The sequence below is a fragment of the Rhinoderma darwinii genome, chromosome 1 (genome assembly GCF_050947455.1).
Source record: "Rhinoderma darwinii isolate aRhiDar2 chromosome 1, aRhiDar2.hap1, whole genome shotgun sequence".
NCBI lineage: Eukaryota > Metazoa > Chordata > Amphibia > Anura > Rhinodermatidae > Rhinoderma > Rhinoderma darwinii.
In genome coordinates, this window is record NC_134687.1 from 654,033,461 (window position 1) to 654,051,561 (window position 18,101).

The following is an 18,101-nucleotide window of genomic DNA, read 5'->3' on the forward strand; positions in this document are numbered from 1 at the left end:
GAAAAACAATTGTGTGCTTGGTTTTAACGTTACTTTATTCTGTCATGCGTTATTTACAAGTTTCTGACTACTTATAAAATGTGTTCAAAGTGCTGCCCATTGTGTTGGATTGTCAATGCAACCCTCTTCTTCCACTCTTCACACACTGATAGCAACACCGCAGAAGAAATGCTAGTACAGGCTTCCAGTATCCATAGTTTCAGTTGCTGCACATCTTGTATCTTCACAGCATAGACAATTGCCTTCAGATGACCCCAAAGATAAAAGTCTAAGGGGGTCAGATCGGGAGACCTAGGGGGCCATTGAACTGGGCCACGACGACCAATCCACTTTCCAGGAAACTGTTAATCTAGGAATGCTCGGACCTGACACCCATAATGTGGTGGTGCACCATCTTGCTGGAAAAACTCAGGGAACGTGCCAGCTTCAGTGCATAAAGAGGGAAACACATCATCATGTATCAATTTCAGATATCCCGTGGCCTTGAGGTTTCAATTGATGAAGAATGGCCCCACTATCTTTGTACCCCATATACCACACCATACCATCAATTTTTGTGTTCCAACAGTCTTGGAGGGATCTATCCAATGTGGGTTAGTGTCAGACCAATAGCGGTGGTTTTGCTTGTTAACTTCACCATTCACATAAAAGTTTGCCTCATCACTGAACAAAATGTTCTGTGTAAACTGAGGGTCCTGTTCCAATTTTTGTTTTGCCCATTCTGCATATTCAGTGCGCCGATCTGGGTCATCCTCGTTGAGATGCTGCAGCAGCTGGAGTTTGTAAGGGTGCCATTTGTGAGTAGCTAATATCCGCCGAAGGTATGTTCGACCAATGCTACTCTCCAGTGACATGCGGCGAGTGCTACGCTGTGGGCTCTTGCAGAATGAAGCTAGGACAGCCACTGATGTTTCTTCATTAGTGACAGTTTTCATGCGTCCACATTTGGGCAAATCCAATACTGAACAAATTTCACGAAACTTGGCAAGCAGTTTGCAAACTGTAGCATGGGAGATGGGTGGTCTTGTAGGGTGTCTTGCATTGAAATCTGCTGCAATGACCCGGGACTGCGTTCACCAGACATCAACACAATTTCTATCCGCTCCTCATGTGTTAACCTCTGCGACATGTCAATTGCTGTAAACAAATATAAACTTGTAAATAACTCATGAAAAAATAAAGTAACGTTAAAACCAAGCACACCATTGTTTTTCTTGTGAAATTCTCGATAAGTTTGATGTGTCACATGACCCTCTTCCCATTGAAAAAACGAAAGTTGGATACAAAATGGCCGACTTCAAAATGGCCGCAATAGGTCAACACCCAGCTTGAAAAGTTTCCCCCCTCCCATATACTAATGTGCCACAAACAGGAGGCTAATATCACCAACCATTCCCATTTTATTTAGGTGTATCCATATAAATGGCCCACCCAGTATAATTAATATCACATAAGACAGTGATCAGAAGAGAACATACACATACTTGTATTCCTGTACTCACATCTAACTATACAATTAATATCACATAAGACAGTGATTAATTGGAGAACATGCGTATAATTGTATTCCTATATTCACATCTAACTATACAATACTTATCATATAAGACAGTAATCAGTAGAAAACATACACATACTTTTGTTCCTGTACACACATCTAACTATAAAATAAATATCACATAAGACTGTGGTCAGAAGAGAACATACACATACTTGTATTCCCGTACTTACATCTAACTATACAATAAATATCACATAAGACAGTGATCATTAGAGAACATGCACATACTTGTATTCCTGTACTTACATCTAACTATACAATAAATATCACATAAGACAGTGATCAATGGAGAAAATGCACATACTTGTATTCCTGTACTCAAATCTATCTTTAAAATAAATATCACATAAGGCAGTGATTAGAAGAGAACATACACATACTTGTATTCCTATATGTAGATTGACTGCCTGATTAGAACGATTAAAATTGAATTTTATTAGTATAGTATAAAATATGGCTCATATAGCCCAATAGTAACATATATTCAGGCTCAGGCAAGGTAGTCAGGGATAGGAGGTGGTGAGACTCTCCTCTTATAGTATACAGCCCTGACAGCAACTTGCTGAGAGAAAATAATTCCAGCCCACCGGGCTCACAGCAAGTGGTCAGAGAAAAGAGTTAGTCATGTTGACAGACTAATCTTGGACAATTCTCAGAACCACCGCTGCATTAATTAGGACAACCCTACGCGTTTCAGTGTCACTGGTAGGTGTGACACATCATCAGGGACTGTAAAAGTTGATGCCGGTTAAGCACAATTTTGTGCTAACATTTGTTTCTCCTGGCTCGTGCACGACTCTAATACAAATGGCCGCACACGAGCCGGCGAGACTGGGAGCATATGAAGGGCTAGAGCCCTCCCCCTGCACTGACGAGGCTGTCAGCCCACCACCAATCAAACAAAGACACGTCACAGCAGTGACGTATCCGGACTGTGGCAAGCCTCCAAACAGCCCAGCCAATCAGGCTGAAGTGTGACGATAAAGCGTCCTTCGTAACCCTGGAGACCTGAAGCGGATACACACAGATTACGGGACAGACATGTAATAGGTAAAGATGCTAAAGATTCGTAATATCACGATGATCAGCAGACCATCCTCAATACTCCTGTCGGATAGACCTCATAATAATACATACTCCGGCCAAGGATAGAATTCTAGCCCTTTTTGACCTTAATAACTCAGAGAGTATAATGCTGTCAGAAAGTAGTGTCGCCATTAATTAAAATAGACACAGTTTAGGCTGTTTAGGCTTTTTTCTCTAACTGATTTATTGACAAGTGATATTACGTTTAATTGAATATGGGGCGCATGTGTACAGCCTAAACTGTGTCTATTTTAATTAATGGCGACACTACTTTCTGACAGCATTATACTCTCTGAGTTATTACGGTCAAAAAGGGCTAGAATTCTATCCTTGGCCGGAGTATGTATTATTATGAGGTCTATCCGACAGGAGTATTGAGGATGGTCTGCTGATCATCGTGATATTACGAATCTTTAGCATCTTTACCTATTACATGTCTGTCCCGTAATCTGTGTGTATCCGCTTCAGGTCTCCAGGGTTACGAAGGACGCTTTATCGTCACACTTCAGCCTGATTGGCTGGGCTGTTTGGAGGCTCGCCACAGTCCAGATAAGTCACTGCTGTGACGTGTCTTTGTTTGATTGGTGGTGGGCTGACAGCCTCGTCAGTGCAGGGGGAGGGCTCTAGCCCTTCATATGCTCCCAGTCTCGCCGGCTTGTGTGCAGCCATTTGTATTAGAGTCGTGCACGAGCCGGGAGAAACAAATGTTAGCACAAAATTGTGCTTAACCGGCATCAACTTTTACAGTCCCTGATGATGTGTCACACCTACCAGTGACACTGAAACGCGTAGGGTTGTCCTAATTAATGCAGCGGTGGTTCTGAGAATTGTCCAAGATTAGTCTGTCAACAGGACTAACTCTTTTCTCTGACCACTTGCTGTGAGCCCGGTGGGCTGGAATTATTTTCTCTCAGCAAGTTGCTGTCAGGGCTGTATACTATAAGAGGAGAGTCTCACCACCTCCTATCCCTGACTACCTTGCCTGAGCCTGAATATATGTTACTATTGGGCTATATGAGCCATATTTTATACTATACTAATAAAATTCAATTTTAATCGTTCTAATTAGGCAGTCAATCTATCTATTCAGTGAACGACATTTACATTACCATTAATTGGATTCATTATTCCTATATGTACATCTAACTGTACAATAAATTTCACATAAGACAGTGATCAGTGGAGAACATCTAAATACTTGTATTCCTATACTCTCACTTAACTACACAATAAATATCACATAAGACAATGATCAGTAGAGAACATGCAAATACTTGTATTCCTGTACTCAATATAACTATACAATAAATATCAAATAAGACAGTGATCAGAAGAGAACGTACACATAATTGTATTCCTGTACTTACATCTAACTATACAATAAATATCACATAAGACAGTAATCAGTAGAGATCATGCACATACTTGTATTCCTGTACTCACATCTAACTATACAATAAATATCACAAAAGACAGTGATAGGTAGAGAACATACAAATACTTGTATTCCTGTACTAACATCTAACTATACAAAATAATATCAAATAAGACAGTGATTAATTAGAGAACATGCGCATAATTGTATTCCTGTATTCATATCTAACTATAAAATAAATATCACATAAGATTGTGGTCAGAAGAGAATATACACATACTTGTATTCCCGTACTTACATTTAACTATACAATAAGTATCACATAAGACAGTGATCAGTAGAGAACATGCACATACTTTTATTCCTGTACTCTCATTTAACTATACTATAAATATCACATAAGGCAGTGATCAGAAGAGAACATACACATGCTTGTATTCCTATATTTATATCTAACTGTACAATAAATATCACATAAGACAGTGATCAGTGGAGAACATGTAAATACTTGTGTTCCTATACTCATTTAACTACACAATAAATATCACATAAGACAATGATAAATAGAGAACATGCAAATACTTGTATTCCTGTACTCAACCTAACTATACAATAATTATCACATAAGACAGTGATCAGTTGAGAATAGGCACATATTTGTATTCATGTACTCGCATTTAACTATACAATAAATATCACATAAGACAGTGATCATTAGAGAACATGCACATACTTGTACTCCTGTACTCAATACTAACTATACAATAAATATTACATAAGACAGTGATCAGTAGAGAACATGCACATACTTGTATTCCTGTACTCATATCTAACTATAAAATCAATATCACATAAGACAATGATCAGAAGAGAACATACACATACTTGTATTCCTGTACTTATATCTAACTATACAATAAATATCACATAAGACAGTGATCAATGGAGAACATGCACATACTTGTATTCCTGTACGCAAATCTAACTATAAAATAAATATCACATAAGGCAGTGATCAGAAGAGAACATAGACATACTTGTATTCCTATATTTACATCTAACTGTACAATAAATATCACATAAGACAGTGATCAGTGGAGAACATGTAAATACTTGTATTCCTATACTCATTTAACTACACAATAAATATCACATAAGACAATGATCTGTAGAGAACATGCAAATACTTGTATTCCTGTACTCAACCTAACTATACAATAATTATCACATAAGACAGTGATAAGAAGAGAACATACACATATTTGTATTCCTGTCCTCACATTTAACTATACTATAAATATCACATAAGACAGTGATCAGTAGAGAACATACTGTAGAGAACATATACGTAGTTGTATTCCTGTACTCACATCTAACTATACAATAAATATCACATAAGACAGTGATCAGTAGAGAACATACACTTACTTGTATTCCTGTACTCACATTTAACTTTACTATAAATATCACATAAGACAGTAATAAGTAGAGAACATACCAATAGTATTCCTGTACTCACATCTGTCTATATATTAAATATCACATAAGACAGTAATCAGTAGAGAACATGCACATATTTGTATTCCTGTACTCTCATTTAACTAAACTATAAAGATCATAGAAGACAGTGATCAGAAGAGAACATAGACATACTTGTATTCCTGTACTCATATCTAACTATACAATAAATATCACATAAGACAGTGATCAGTAGAGAACATGCACATACTTGTATACCTGTACTCATATCTAACTATACAATAAATATCACATAAGACAGTGATCAGTAGAGAACATACACATACTTGTATTCCTGTACTCACATCTAACTATACAATAAATATCACATAAGACAGTGATCAATGGAGAACATGCACATACTTGTATTCCTGTACGCATATCTAACTATAAAATAAATATCACATAAGGCAGTGATCAAAAGAGCACATACACATACTTGTATTCCTATATTTACATCTAACTGTACAATACATAACACATAAGACAGTGATCAGTGGAGAGCATGTAAATACTTGTATTCCTATACTCATTTAACTACACAATAAATATCACATAAGACAGTAATCAGTAGAGAACATGCACATACTTGTATTCCTGTACTCACATCTAACTTTACAATAAATATCACATAAGTCAGTGATCAGTGGAGAACATGCACATATTTGTATTCCTGTACTCGCATTTAACTAAACTATAAAGATCATAGAAGACCGTGATCAGTAGAGAACATGCACATACTTGCATTCCTGTACTCATATTTAACTATACAATAAATATCACATAAGACAGTGATCAGTAGAGAACATACGCATACTTGTATTCCTGTACTCACATCTAGCTGTACAATGAATATCACATAATTCAGTGATCAGTAGAGAACATGCACATAGTTGTACTTCTGTAATCAAATGAACTATACAATAAAGTTATTGTATCAATGCAAAATGCAACCCCAAAAAAATAATTCGTACAAAAACAAGACCTTTATATATCCACATAGTCTTAGGGTATATACAGACATTGCGGTTGAAACTGCATAAAAAAAAATAAGATGCGTTAAAAAAAAGTATGTGTGTTGTTTGTTTTTTTAACTGCAGTTTTTTTTGCCGTTGCAGTTGTCACATGTGATATATGTTCAATAAACTTTTCACCTGTAAAAATCACAACCATATGAAAAACTGCAGCATTACTTTGTTTTTTTTGGTTTTTTTTTTGTGCTATTTTATGTTCACTGCTACATCTGAAAACATCCTTAAAGGTAATATAACATCAGAAAAGAACAAATTCGTGAAACTATGTTTACATTTTTTTAAATCAATAGATTTTTATTGAAAATTTTTACAATTTTTTCAACAGTATAAACCATCCTTGGTCCTAGAACATGAACCTGTATAGAATTAATACATACATGTGATATGTCAAAAAAGGATATACATGAACAAGAAGCAACAGAAAACTTTGCTATGCCATGTTCATACAAATGTTAATACAAGTTATGTCATGGTACCATATAAATCTCTTCATTTAGGTATAATATTTCGATTTTACCCAAAGCTCCCAATAACGTGTATTCTTGGTATAACCAGAGGGAGATTGTAATAACATGGATTCATGGTGACATGCTACATTTACCCTGCCTATCACTTCCGACAGGGAAGGGAAAATGGGAGACTTCCAGGACTTGGCAATTGCCATTCTAGCAGCAATGAAGACATGGTGCACTAGTACCCGATGCTCTGCAATTATGTCCTCTAAACCAATGTCTAGGATAGCCAATTCCGGGCAGAAAGGAAGAGATCTTCCTGTGATTTCTAATAATAGGCGAAAGACCTCCTTCCACATTTCTCCCACCGTGGGACAGGTCCACCACATATGCAAGGTGGATCCCAAGGAGCCACACCCTCTCCAGGAGCAATTGGTACTGCTTTGAAATATATGTGCACATCTGGACGGTGTTAGGTACCATCTCAAGTGAATTTTACGGGTGAGTACAATATGGTTAACACATTTGGAATAACGAGTAATCCAACTAGAGGCCTTCAACCATTGTGCCATAGAAAACGTAGAACCCGTTCCCATCATAGTATATGCTCTGTCTTCCCCGAGGTCTGTTTTTTCAAAAGGAGATCATAGCTACAAGCTAAGCCCTTACTGTGTCCATGCCAATTAAACAGGAATTTGTGATATGATGAAAGATTTGTAGGTTGAGCCGGGATAGCAATTGATTGTATCATATGCCGTATCTGGAGATACTGGTAAAACATGGTTTTAGTTACGCCATATTCCCTTACCAACTGCTCAAAAGATTTCAAGTGTTTTCCCTCATATAAATCTGAAAGGGCTGTTACACCTAGCAATTCCCATGTCTGCAAAAATACATGTGGGACTAAAGATTGAAGTGCTTGCAACGGTATATGTTCATGAGATAGGTACACCCAATGATTTGCGCATACCTTTAATTTCCAACATTTCAGTGCATCAGATGTGGTTACCAAGAACACTCTAGACCTATCTGTCCCCACAGATGTCGCGGCCATCAGATAGCATATGGAAGAGCGGGGAAACATCTCATTTTCCAACTGGGCCCAAAGAGACGGAGCTGTGGAGCTCCATAACGAACCTAACTCATCCATGATGGCAGCTACACTATATGCCGTTACATCTGGGACTCCCAAACCCCCTTCCCTAACTTTCTGATACAATAAATTTCTGGCTACCCTCGCTCGTTTATTATTCCAAATGAACTGGAGAAACAGGTTCTGAATCTGAGAGGGGATACTAGTAGGTATCAACAGTGGAATAGTTGTGCAAAAATATAAGTATTTGGGAAGCAATAACATTTTAACCAAATTGACTCTAGCAATCCAGGATAACTGGAACTTGTTCAGTCTTTCACACTCCAATCTCAAATCTGCTATGAGCCCTGAGTAATTTTCTTGCAGAACAAGAGACAGCGAAGAGTAGAGTTTTATCCACAAGTATACCAACCCTGAGTCTGTCCATGCCATATTAAAGTTGGACAAGGTATGTTTCAATTGAGGCTCTATATGTATTGGTAACATCATGGACTTAGAGACATTTAACTTAGAATATGATACTTCTGAAAACTTAGAGATGATGCGGAGTAGTTCTGTCAAAGATAAGAGGGGAGAGGTGCAGGTCACAATAACATCATCCGCATATAATCCTATTTTGTGTTCTTTTCCACCCACCCGTATACCCGAGATATTTTCAGAATTTCGAATCATTTCCGCAAATGGTTCCATACATAGGGTAAAAATTAATGGGTCTTACAATACTTTCTGTTAATGCTCATGGCTTGAACTCTCCCTTCAAGAGATCTTTACTTTGGAAAGAAGCGTTCAAGTCCAACGGAGATGTAATATGCGTGCAGTAGTCACATTTGTCCTCCAAAGACTGCCACCTATTTAAACATAAAAAGTTTCCCCATGTATACTATGCCTCTAACAGTGGAAAGAAGGCGGGGGTAATTATTGCTGTGAAAGAGTCGCTTGCTTTTAAATGCATATCTGTTGTTTCTGATCCACAGGGTAGATTTATTATTTTAGTATGTGAAATTGATAACCTCTCACACACGTTGGTATCTGTATATGCCCCTAATGTAAGACAACTTCCCTTCCTTAAAAAGGTACTGTCAAAGGCTAAGTCTGTGCAGAAAGGGGGATTAATATTATGCGGCGATTTTAATATAGTGGTAAACCTAGATATAGACCGCTCTGCGGGAAGTAATAAACTATCTCACGACTTGAATTCCTGGGTGTTGGAGGAAGACTTGCATGACATTTGGTGATACCAACATGCTTCTGAAAGGGATTACACGTTCTTTTCATCCCCACATAAGGTGTACTCTAGGATTGACTATTTTCTGGTGGATAGAGAAGTTTTAACAAATTCGGTGACCTCTTCCCTTGGCCCGATAACTTGGTCAGATCATGCACCAATTACTCTTCAACTTTCAGACCAATATATCGCACCCCGGAACTCTTCTTGGAGGTTAAACACATTCTTATTAAATTCCCCAGAACTCCAAGCCAACATAGGTTCAGCTTTGAAGGAATTTTTTGAGATTAATGGTCCATCGGCCTCATCACCTGAACTCCTCTGGTGTACACATAAGGCGTTTGTAAGAGGTTTGTTTATTCAGGCTGCTGCTAGAGCAAAGAGGGCGAGAAATAAAGAATTTGAATTTCTTATTAGTAACATACGGAAATTGGAGTCAAAATTAAAAGTTTCTCCTTCTCCTACCTTACGAGACGATTTAAGGCATTTTAGGGACAAACTGCGTACTCACCAACTTTTCCTATATGAGAAAACTTTAAAAAGACTCAAATGGAACTTTTATGTCCAAGGAGATAGACCCAGTAAACTTCTGGCAAAAAGAGTAAAACAATACGTTGCTAAATCCAAAATTCCATGGTTGAACACAACAGAAGGGACAAAAGTATATGATCCTCAAGAGATTACCGATACATTTGCGTCATATTATAGTTCCCTATACAATCTCAAACAGGATAAACACCTTCCTGAAGTATCCGAATCTGTGGTGAACGATTTTTTAGAACAAATACAACTGCCAGCATTATCGGAGGCCCAAATTAGGCAATTAAATACCCCTTTTACGGTTGAGGAAATTAAATTAGCCATTCTTCACTCCAAACATAATAAATTCCCAGGGCCAGTTGGGCTGCCAAATGAGTATTACCGAACTTTTGCAGACTTGCTGATCCCATATATGCAAGCTACTTTCATGGGTATTGCGAATAAGCAGGCCCCTCCCCCTGAAATGTTACAGGCCACTATAGTTACACTTCCTAAGCCGGGCAAATCCCCTGATTGCACTGCCAATTTTCGCCCAATATCCCTATTAAACTGCGATAAAATTATATGCCAAACTATTGGCGAATAGATTGAATGAGTGCTTACCATCCCTAATAGCGCTAGAACAAGTAGGGTTTGTCAAGGGCCGTCAAGCCTGCGACAGTACGCGCAGGATGTTTACATTTTTTAACCCCATCTTGACACTTGTTGTAACTGTACGTAATGAGCAGCAAGGTGATGCTGCATTTTGTTGTACAGTTACAACAAGCTGATGACGCAGGCTCAGAAGCTAAGCCCGCGCCATCAGCCACAGGTGTCTGCTGTATATTATAGCTAATACACTGCTGTAACAGCAGGGACCAAAGCTAGCTCTGATACCCACCAATAACCCCTTAGATGCCACACTACATAGCAACATTGAAGTGATTTGTAGCCAATCTGAACATATTGAGGGGGTGCCAATGGTTGCTAATGCAACTGGAGGCCTAACAATGGCCTACAGTTCTGCCTTGTATGAAAGCCTAGTAGGACCTGCCGGAGGCCGAGCCTAATAGGATTGCATTTCACTATATAGGTAGTGCAATTTATTAGAACAGTGTTTAGAAGATCAGGCCTTCAAGTCCCCTAGTGGGACTAAAAAAACAGCTTAAATAAAATGTGTTCGAAAAAAAAAGTTTAACTCCTTCCCCCTGCTTACATTCTGGGCCCTAATGACCAAGTTTTTCCATTGTCACATTCTTAGAGCTATAACTTTTTTATTTTTGCATCAATATAGCTGTATAAGGTCTTGTTTTTTGCGGGACAAGTTGTACTTTTTTATAGCACCATTTTGGGGTACATATAATTTATTCATTAACTTTTATTAACTTTTTTGGGGGGGGGATAGAAGAAAACCTGAAATTTTTTGCGCCCTAAATCTACGTAGTTTACCGTGTGGTATAAATAACACAATAACTTTATTCAGCAGGTTGTTACGATTGCAAAGGTACAAAATTTGTATCGATTTTGTATGTTTTACTACTTACACAGTAAAAACGCTTTTTTTTCGAAATTATTTGTTCTTGCCTCTCCATATTTGAAGAGCCATAACTATTTTATTGTTCCGCCGATGAAGTTGTATGAGAGCTTTTTTTGTGGGACGACTTGTAGTTTTTATTGGTACCATTTGAGAGTAGATGCGACTTTTTGATCACTTTTTATCAAATTTTTTTTAAAGTCAGAATTAACAGAAAACGGCAATTTTTCCATTGTTTTTTATTTTATTTTTTACGGCGTTCACCGTGCGGGTTAAATAATGTAACAGCTTTATATATGTGTAACTTTTTTGCTTTATTGTGTTCTTTTAATAGCAAAGCATTTTGTAAGGGGAAAAAGTAGGTTTTTAATTATTTTTTTATTAACTTTATTCAACTTTTTTTTAAACTTTTTTACTAGTCCCACTAGGGGACTTTAATATGCGATCATCCGATCGCTATTATAATACACTGCAATACTTTTGTAATGCAGTGTATTACTTCCTGTCCGTTTAAAACGGACAGGCATCTGCTAGGAAATGCGTCTGGCATGACCTAGCAGGCATTCACTACAGGCAGACCAGGGGGCTGTTTTAGGCCCCCGGCTGCCATCAGAGACACAGACACTTGGCGATCTTATCGCCGGGTGTCAGTGGGATGAGAGAGAGCTCCTTCCCTCTCTCCAAAACCACTCAGATGCGGTTAACGCTATTCAGCACCGCATCTGAAGGGTTAAACGGGTGAGATCGATACTATTATCGATCTCACCCGATCGAGCAGGGAAGCCCCCAGCCCTCAGCTACATCTGGCAGCTGAGACCAGGGAGATTTCACAGCTCCCTACTCTGTTTACTTTATTCGGATGCAGCGCCGTGTAATGGCGGCGCTGTAGAATAAAGCCCACTAATGACCTTAAGGGGTTAAGTAATAAAAAAATGTAAAAAAACTTTTTCCCCGTATCAAGTCTTTAACTATTGGAAAAAAACACACTATAAGTAATTGTTATTGCTACATTCGTAACAGCCTGAACTATAAAATTATTATGTTATTTATCCTGAACAAAAAAAAATTGCCAGAAGTGCTGTTTTTGGTCACCTTGCGTTGCAAATATTGGAAGAAAAAGTGATCAGAAAAGTTGCATGTCTCCAAAAATTATACCAATAACAAACTATAGCTTGTCCCGCAAAAAGCAGCCCTCATACCACTACATCTATGAAAAAAAAAAATAGTTATGGCTCCCATAAGTCAGGGATGAAAAAATATGCAGATGTGCAGGCCCGAGGGGAACATTTCTTCTGTTTCAAGACGTGATTATCAAGGCCTTAATATTTGAAAACTAGGAACGGGTGGGCTCAAACATATCTGCTATAAGCAAGGGTGCCCGTATTATAACAGGGCAACACTTTCCACGCAAAAGTCCACAAACTGCAAAGGTGCAGAGTGTGTACCAAAAGGGCAATAAGAAAGGAAACCATTTAACAGTGCTACACTGGCCTGTGCATAAAGGATTCCATCATGGCATACCACATATCTATGGTTTAACTGTATTATTCACCCCATTATTATACCCCCCTATTATATCCTGATGTACTCCACACAGCTTACATGTACCTCCACATTAAAAACTGAAAAACCAGTACCCCAAACAAAACTACTACCAAGAAAAATCTAGGCTCCAAATGGCGCTCCCTCCCTTCTAAGACCAGCAGCGTGCCCAAACAGTAGTTTACTTCCACATATATGGCATCGCCACATCCGGGAGAAACCTTTCTAACAATTTATGGGATGTGTGTCTCCATTGGCACAAGCTGGGCCCAACATATTTGACACTGACGTGGCATATCTTTGGAAAAATTGCAATTTCCACTTTGCACCTCCCACAGCACATTCATTTCTTGACAACACATGTGGGGTTAAAATGCCTTGATAAATGCCTTGAGGGGTGTAGTTTCTAAAATGAGGTCATGTCTTGAGGGATTCTTTTACTATTTGACCTCCGAGCCTATCAATATATGGAGAAAAAATATATATTTTCACTCTGCAACATCCATTGCACACTAATTTTATGAGCACATATTGGGTATTTCCATTCTCTGTAGAAATTGCTTTACAAATATTGGGGGGCTTTTCTCCTTTATTTGTTAAGAAAATGAAAAATGTCAAGCTAAAACGACATCTTATTGGAAAAAAAATTGCTTTGTGTTCCCACATTCTGAGAGTCATTAGTTTGTTTGTTTTTTCGTTGATTGAGCGGTATGAGGGCGTATTTTTTGCTTTTACTTTTTGACTACTTTTTATTCTATAGTTTGAGGGGAAGTTAAGATGACCGAAAAACTAAAATTCCTCGTGGTTTGAATTATTTTTTATTTTACAGTGTTCACTGTTCAGGTCAAATGACATTACATTGTAATAGTTTTGACTTTTACGGATGCAGCAATACCAGTTAAGATAATACTTTAGAGAAAAAATAAGAAAAGGTGTTTTTCTTTAACTTTTAGTATTTCTTTTTTTTTGGACTACCTTTAGGGGACTTGAACCAGCGATTGTTGGATTGCTTGCACTATATACAGCAATATTAATGTATTGCAGTATATCGTTCTCTTGACAAGTCTCTGGCAGGCCTTAATAAGTTTACAAAGATGGCAGACCTGGGTGCCTTTATTAGGTCCCCGGGCTGCCATGACCACCATCGGCACATCGCGATCGTGTTGATGTGGCCTGGGGAAAATGGGCTGTTATTTATTTTTGTTTGTTTTTTTAACTTTTATTTTTATGGCCTTTCCATCAGAAAAGACATTTAGGGAACTATATTATTTTAATAATTTTTTATACTTTTCCTCTGTAACTGAGATGAGCCCTGTTATAGTTGCTATTGTCACTGATAGGGCTGTGCTGGGTCTAGCCAGACCCAGCAGCAGTCTCCTTCTACAAGCATCTCGTCGGTCATGTGACCAGTCACATGACCACTTGGACCAATAAAGGCAGCAGCCTCTATTCTATACACAGCGCTCATTGATCGATGTGTACGTGGGTACAGAGAAGACAGAGGAGGTAAAAACACTTGGGTCTTCTCTCCAGGGTCCATGGCAGTATGTGACCACTGGCGTAACTGCCGCTATTACTGCTATAGCGGTAGTGATGCCACAATCAATAGTATCTGCATCCTTAGGACGCAGATACTATTAAACACTATGGCAGTGCAGTGAGGTATCTACCTGCTCTGCTATTTACTAGGCTATACAGGCCTCCAGTCTATCAGGGACAGAATCCCTGCACAGGCTGGTGTGATGACGTCACTGGATCACATTGACCCACGCTAGGATCCTGTTGGTGTTGATGCTTTGTAGATATCTACAGGGGGCAGCACACTATCTACAGGTGGGCTGTATGGCGCTATCTACGAGGTGGGTGCACTATCTACAAGGGGGTTGACACTTTACAGGGGGGCTGTATAGCACGCTCTACAGGGGAGCTGTATGGCACAATCTACAGGGGGCTATATGGCAGAATATAAAGGGGGCTGTATGGCAAAATCTACAAGTGGGACTGTGTGTGGCATGCAGGGGAAAGGGGGCCCAGTCAAAAGCTTGCTGTGGGGCCCAGTCTTTCCAAGTTATGCCCCTGACTTTGTCATCAATTATATTTTAAAGTGCTAGGGTATGTTCACATCCCATGTTTTCAGGCATATTTCGGGGTATAAATACCTCTGAATACACCTTGAAAAATGCTACTAAAATACAGACAAACACCTTGATATTGCAATCAATGGGAAAAACGGCGCTTAGTTCAGATGGTCCGTTTTCTTACGCCGCTGTTTTAAATAATGGTGTGTTTAAATACGGTGTGTAAAAAAACACTTTGTAAAAAGGAGCATGTCACTTCTTAAGCTGTTTTTGGAGCTATTTTTTATAGGGTCAATTGAAAAACAGTTCCAAAATCATCTGAAAAAAAATCCTCAAAAAACTTTTTCTGCTTCAGAAACGGCTGAAAATCAGAGGCTGTTTTCCCTTGAAAACCGCTCCGTAATTTTCAGCCATTTTTACTTGTGCGTGTGAACATAGCCTTAGACAAAGCGTTATAAGGCTGGAATCACACATATAGTCTTTCAGGCAAGTTTTAGAGCTGAAGCCAGGAGTGTATTAAAAAGTCATGGCTTAAACTTTTTCCTGCTTGATCAACTTCTGGCTTTGAATCAAAACACTGCATGTGTGTTTCCAGCCTAATATGAATGTTTTCAATTTGTCAACTTTATGTTTTGAAACAAAATACATTTTTAATCCTAACAGAAAATCCTAGTAAGAACTCTGAGGGAAATGTCATGTTATCGATAAATTATAAAGATGTCAGCAATCTTCAGGAAAAAAACCTAATTACCCTTAATGTACATCCAGGACTTCACAGTACAGATCTATCATGTAATTCCCCAAGTTATGAGGAACCTTCTCCTGACCAACCACAGATTGTTACCCCAAGTACAGCTCAGAAAGAGGGTAAAAGATTTCAATGTGATAAATAGTTTACAAAAATCTCAGGTTGTCTTACACACAGAAGAAGTCGGGAAAAGCCCTATTCATGTTCAGTATGTGGGAAATGTTTTACACAAAAATCAACTCTTGTTATACATGAGAAAATTCACACAGGGGAGAAGCCTTGTTCATGTTCAGAATGTGGGAAATGTTTCATATATAATTCAAATCTTATTATGCATAGGATAATTCACACAGGAGAGAAGCCATAATCATGTTCAGAATTCGGGAAATGTTTTATATATAATTCATATCTTATTATGCATAGCATAATTCACACAGGAGAGAAGCCATATTCATGTTCAGAATGTGGGAAATGTGTAATGCGAAAATCATACCTTGTACATGAGAGAAGTCACACAGGAGAGAAGCCATATTGATGTTTAGAATGTGGGAATTGTTTTACACAAAAATCAGGTCTTGTTGCACATGTGAGAGTTCACACAGGAGAGAAGTCATTTTCATGTTCACAATGTGGAAAATGTTTTACAGATAAATCACATCTTGTTACACATGAGAGAATTCACACAGACGAGAAGCCATATTCATGTCCAGAATGTGGGAAATGTTTTTCAGATATGTCACATCTTGTTAAACATAAGAGAAGTCACACAGGAGAAAAGCCATATTCATGTTCAGAAGGTGGGAAATGTTTTACTACTAAAAGCAGGTTTAGGGCTCATCAGAAAAACTACACTGGGGAGAAGCCATTTTCATGTTCAGAATGTGGGAAATATTTTACTACTAAAATCAAACTAAGGGCTCATCAGAGAAGTCATACAGGAGAGAAGCCATTTTCAAGTTCAGAATGTGGGAAATATTTTACACAAAATATAACTCTTGTTATACATGAGAGAAGTCACAAAGGCGAGAAGCCATATTCATGTTCAGAATGTGGGAAATGTTTTACACGAAAATCAGTTCTTGTTATACATGAGAGTAGTCACACAGGAGGTAAGCCATATTTATATCCAGAATGTGAGAAATGTTTTAATTCTAAAAGCAAACTTAGAGCTCATCAGAGAAACCACACTGGGGAGAAGACATTTTGACATTCTATATGTGGAAAATGTTTACGAAAAAAACCAAAAAGCTGCATGTGTGATTCCGGCTTTTGAGAGGATCTAGTAGGAAAGTGTCTCATTTAAACCTCTGATGTTTGGATTACCCTTTGTTTTTGATATGTGTGGTATCACCATGCCTAGATCCAGAGAGCTCTAAGGCCTTCAGAAATGTTATGGATTTCTAAGATTCAGGAAAGGGAAGATGGCCAAACTATTAGATGTCAATAATTGTACTGTCCAGATAACTGTCATGTCTGTGGCTGCGGGCCGTCAGCTCCAATCTCCCCCTGACAGCCGCAGCCACGAGTCGGCGAGAGCTGGCCCCAGCCTCCTCTTCAGGAGACGCCAGCGCTCGCTTCCACTCACTTCAGCCGGATCCCGTAGGGTGCACGCCCACACTCGTGCCCGCTCTTAAAGGGGCAGTGCGCGCAGCAGACTTTGATGAACTATGAACCCATTAGTCCCTGAACTATAAGAGGGGTTCAGCCCCTTGCTTCTATGTCTGAGCATTGTTGTCGTACCCTAAGTTTGTCTATGCGATGGTCTCCTAGTGTGTTCCTGTTCCTGTATCCCGTGCTATCTAGTGCCATGCTGTGCTGGAGCCGTGCCGTGCTGAGCTGGAGCCATGCCATGCTGTATTCTACGCCTGTCCTGCTACTCCACACCTGAAGTCTACCTGCTGCCTAGTCCCAGCCAAGCCTGCCTTGCTACTGTCCGAGCTGCCACAGGTACCCTATAGAACTATAGACTCTGACCTGTGCCCTGTGCCCTGTTGGCCAGCTGCGATACCGCCAAGGCGGTATGGCCCAGTGGTTCCACGAACCCTACTTGACAATAACCATCTACAGATGGAGATTTTAGACAACTGCCAATTGGTCTAGGCCAGTCTGTCTCAGTAAGATTAGCCTGAGAACAGAACACAAGATGCTGAGAAGTTTCTGAGAATCCCAGAATTTCTTTAAACATCTACTGCAAATTTTGCCACGCTTTATTTCTACCATTGAAAAATGCTGCAAAAAATAAAAACCGTCTGGACAGGACTAAAGTTTACTCGTGAACACCTAGGCAAAAAATATGACTTCTGGAACAGTCTGCATTATGAAGAAAAATCAAAAGC

General features: G+C 38.9%; 1 pseudogene; it reads left to right on the top strand.

The window, feature by feature from the left end:
- LOC142701777 (uncharacterized) overlaps positions 1 to 16,972 on the top strand; it is a 135,725-nt pseudogene extending 118,753 nt beyond the window's left edge.
- Positions 16,973 to 18,101: the final 1,129 nt, after the last annotated feature.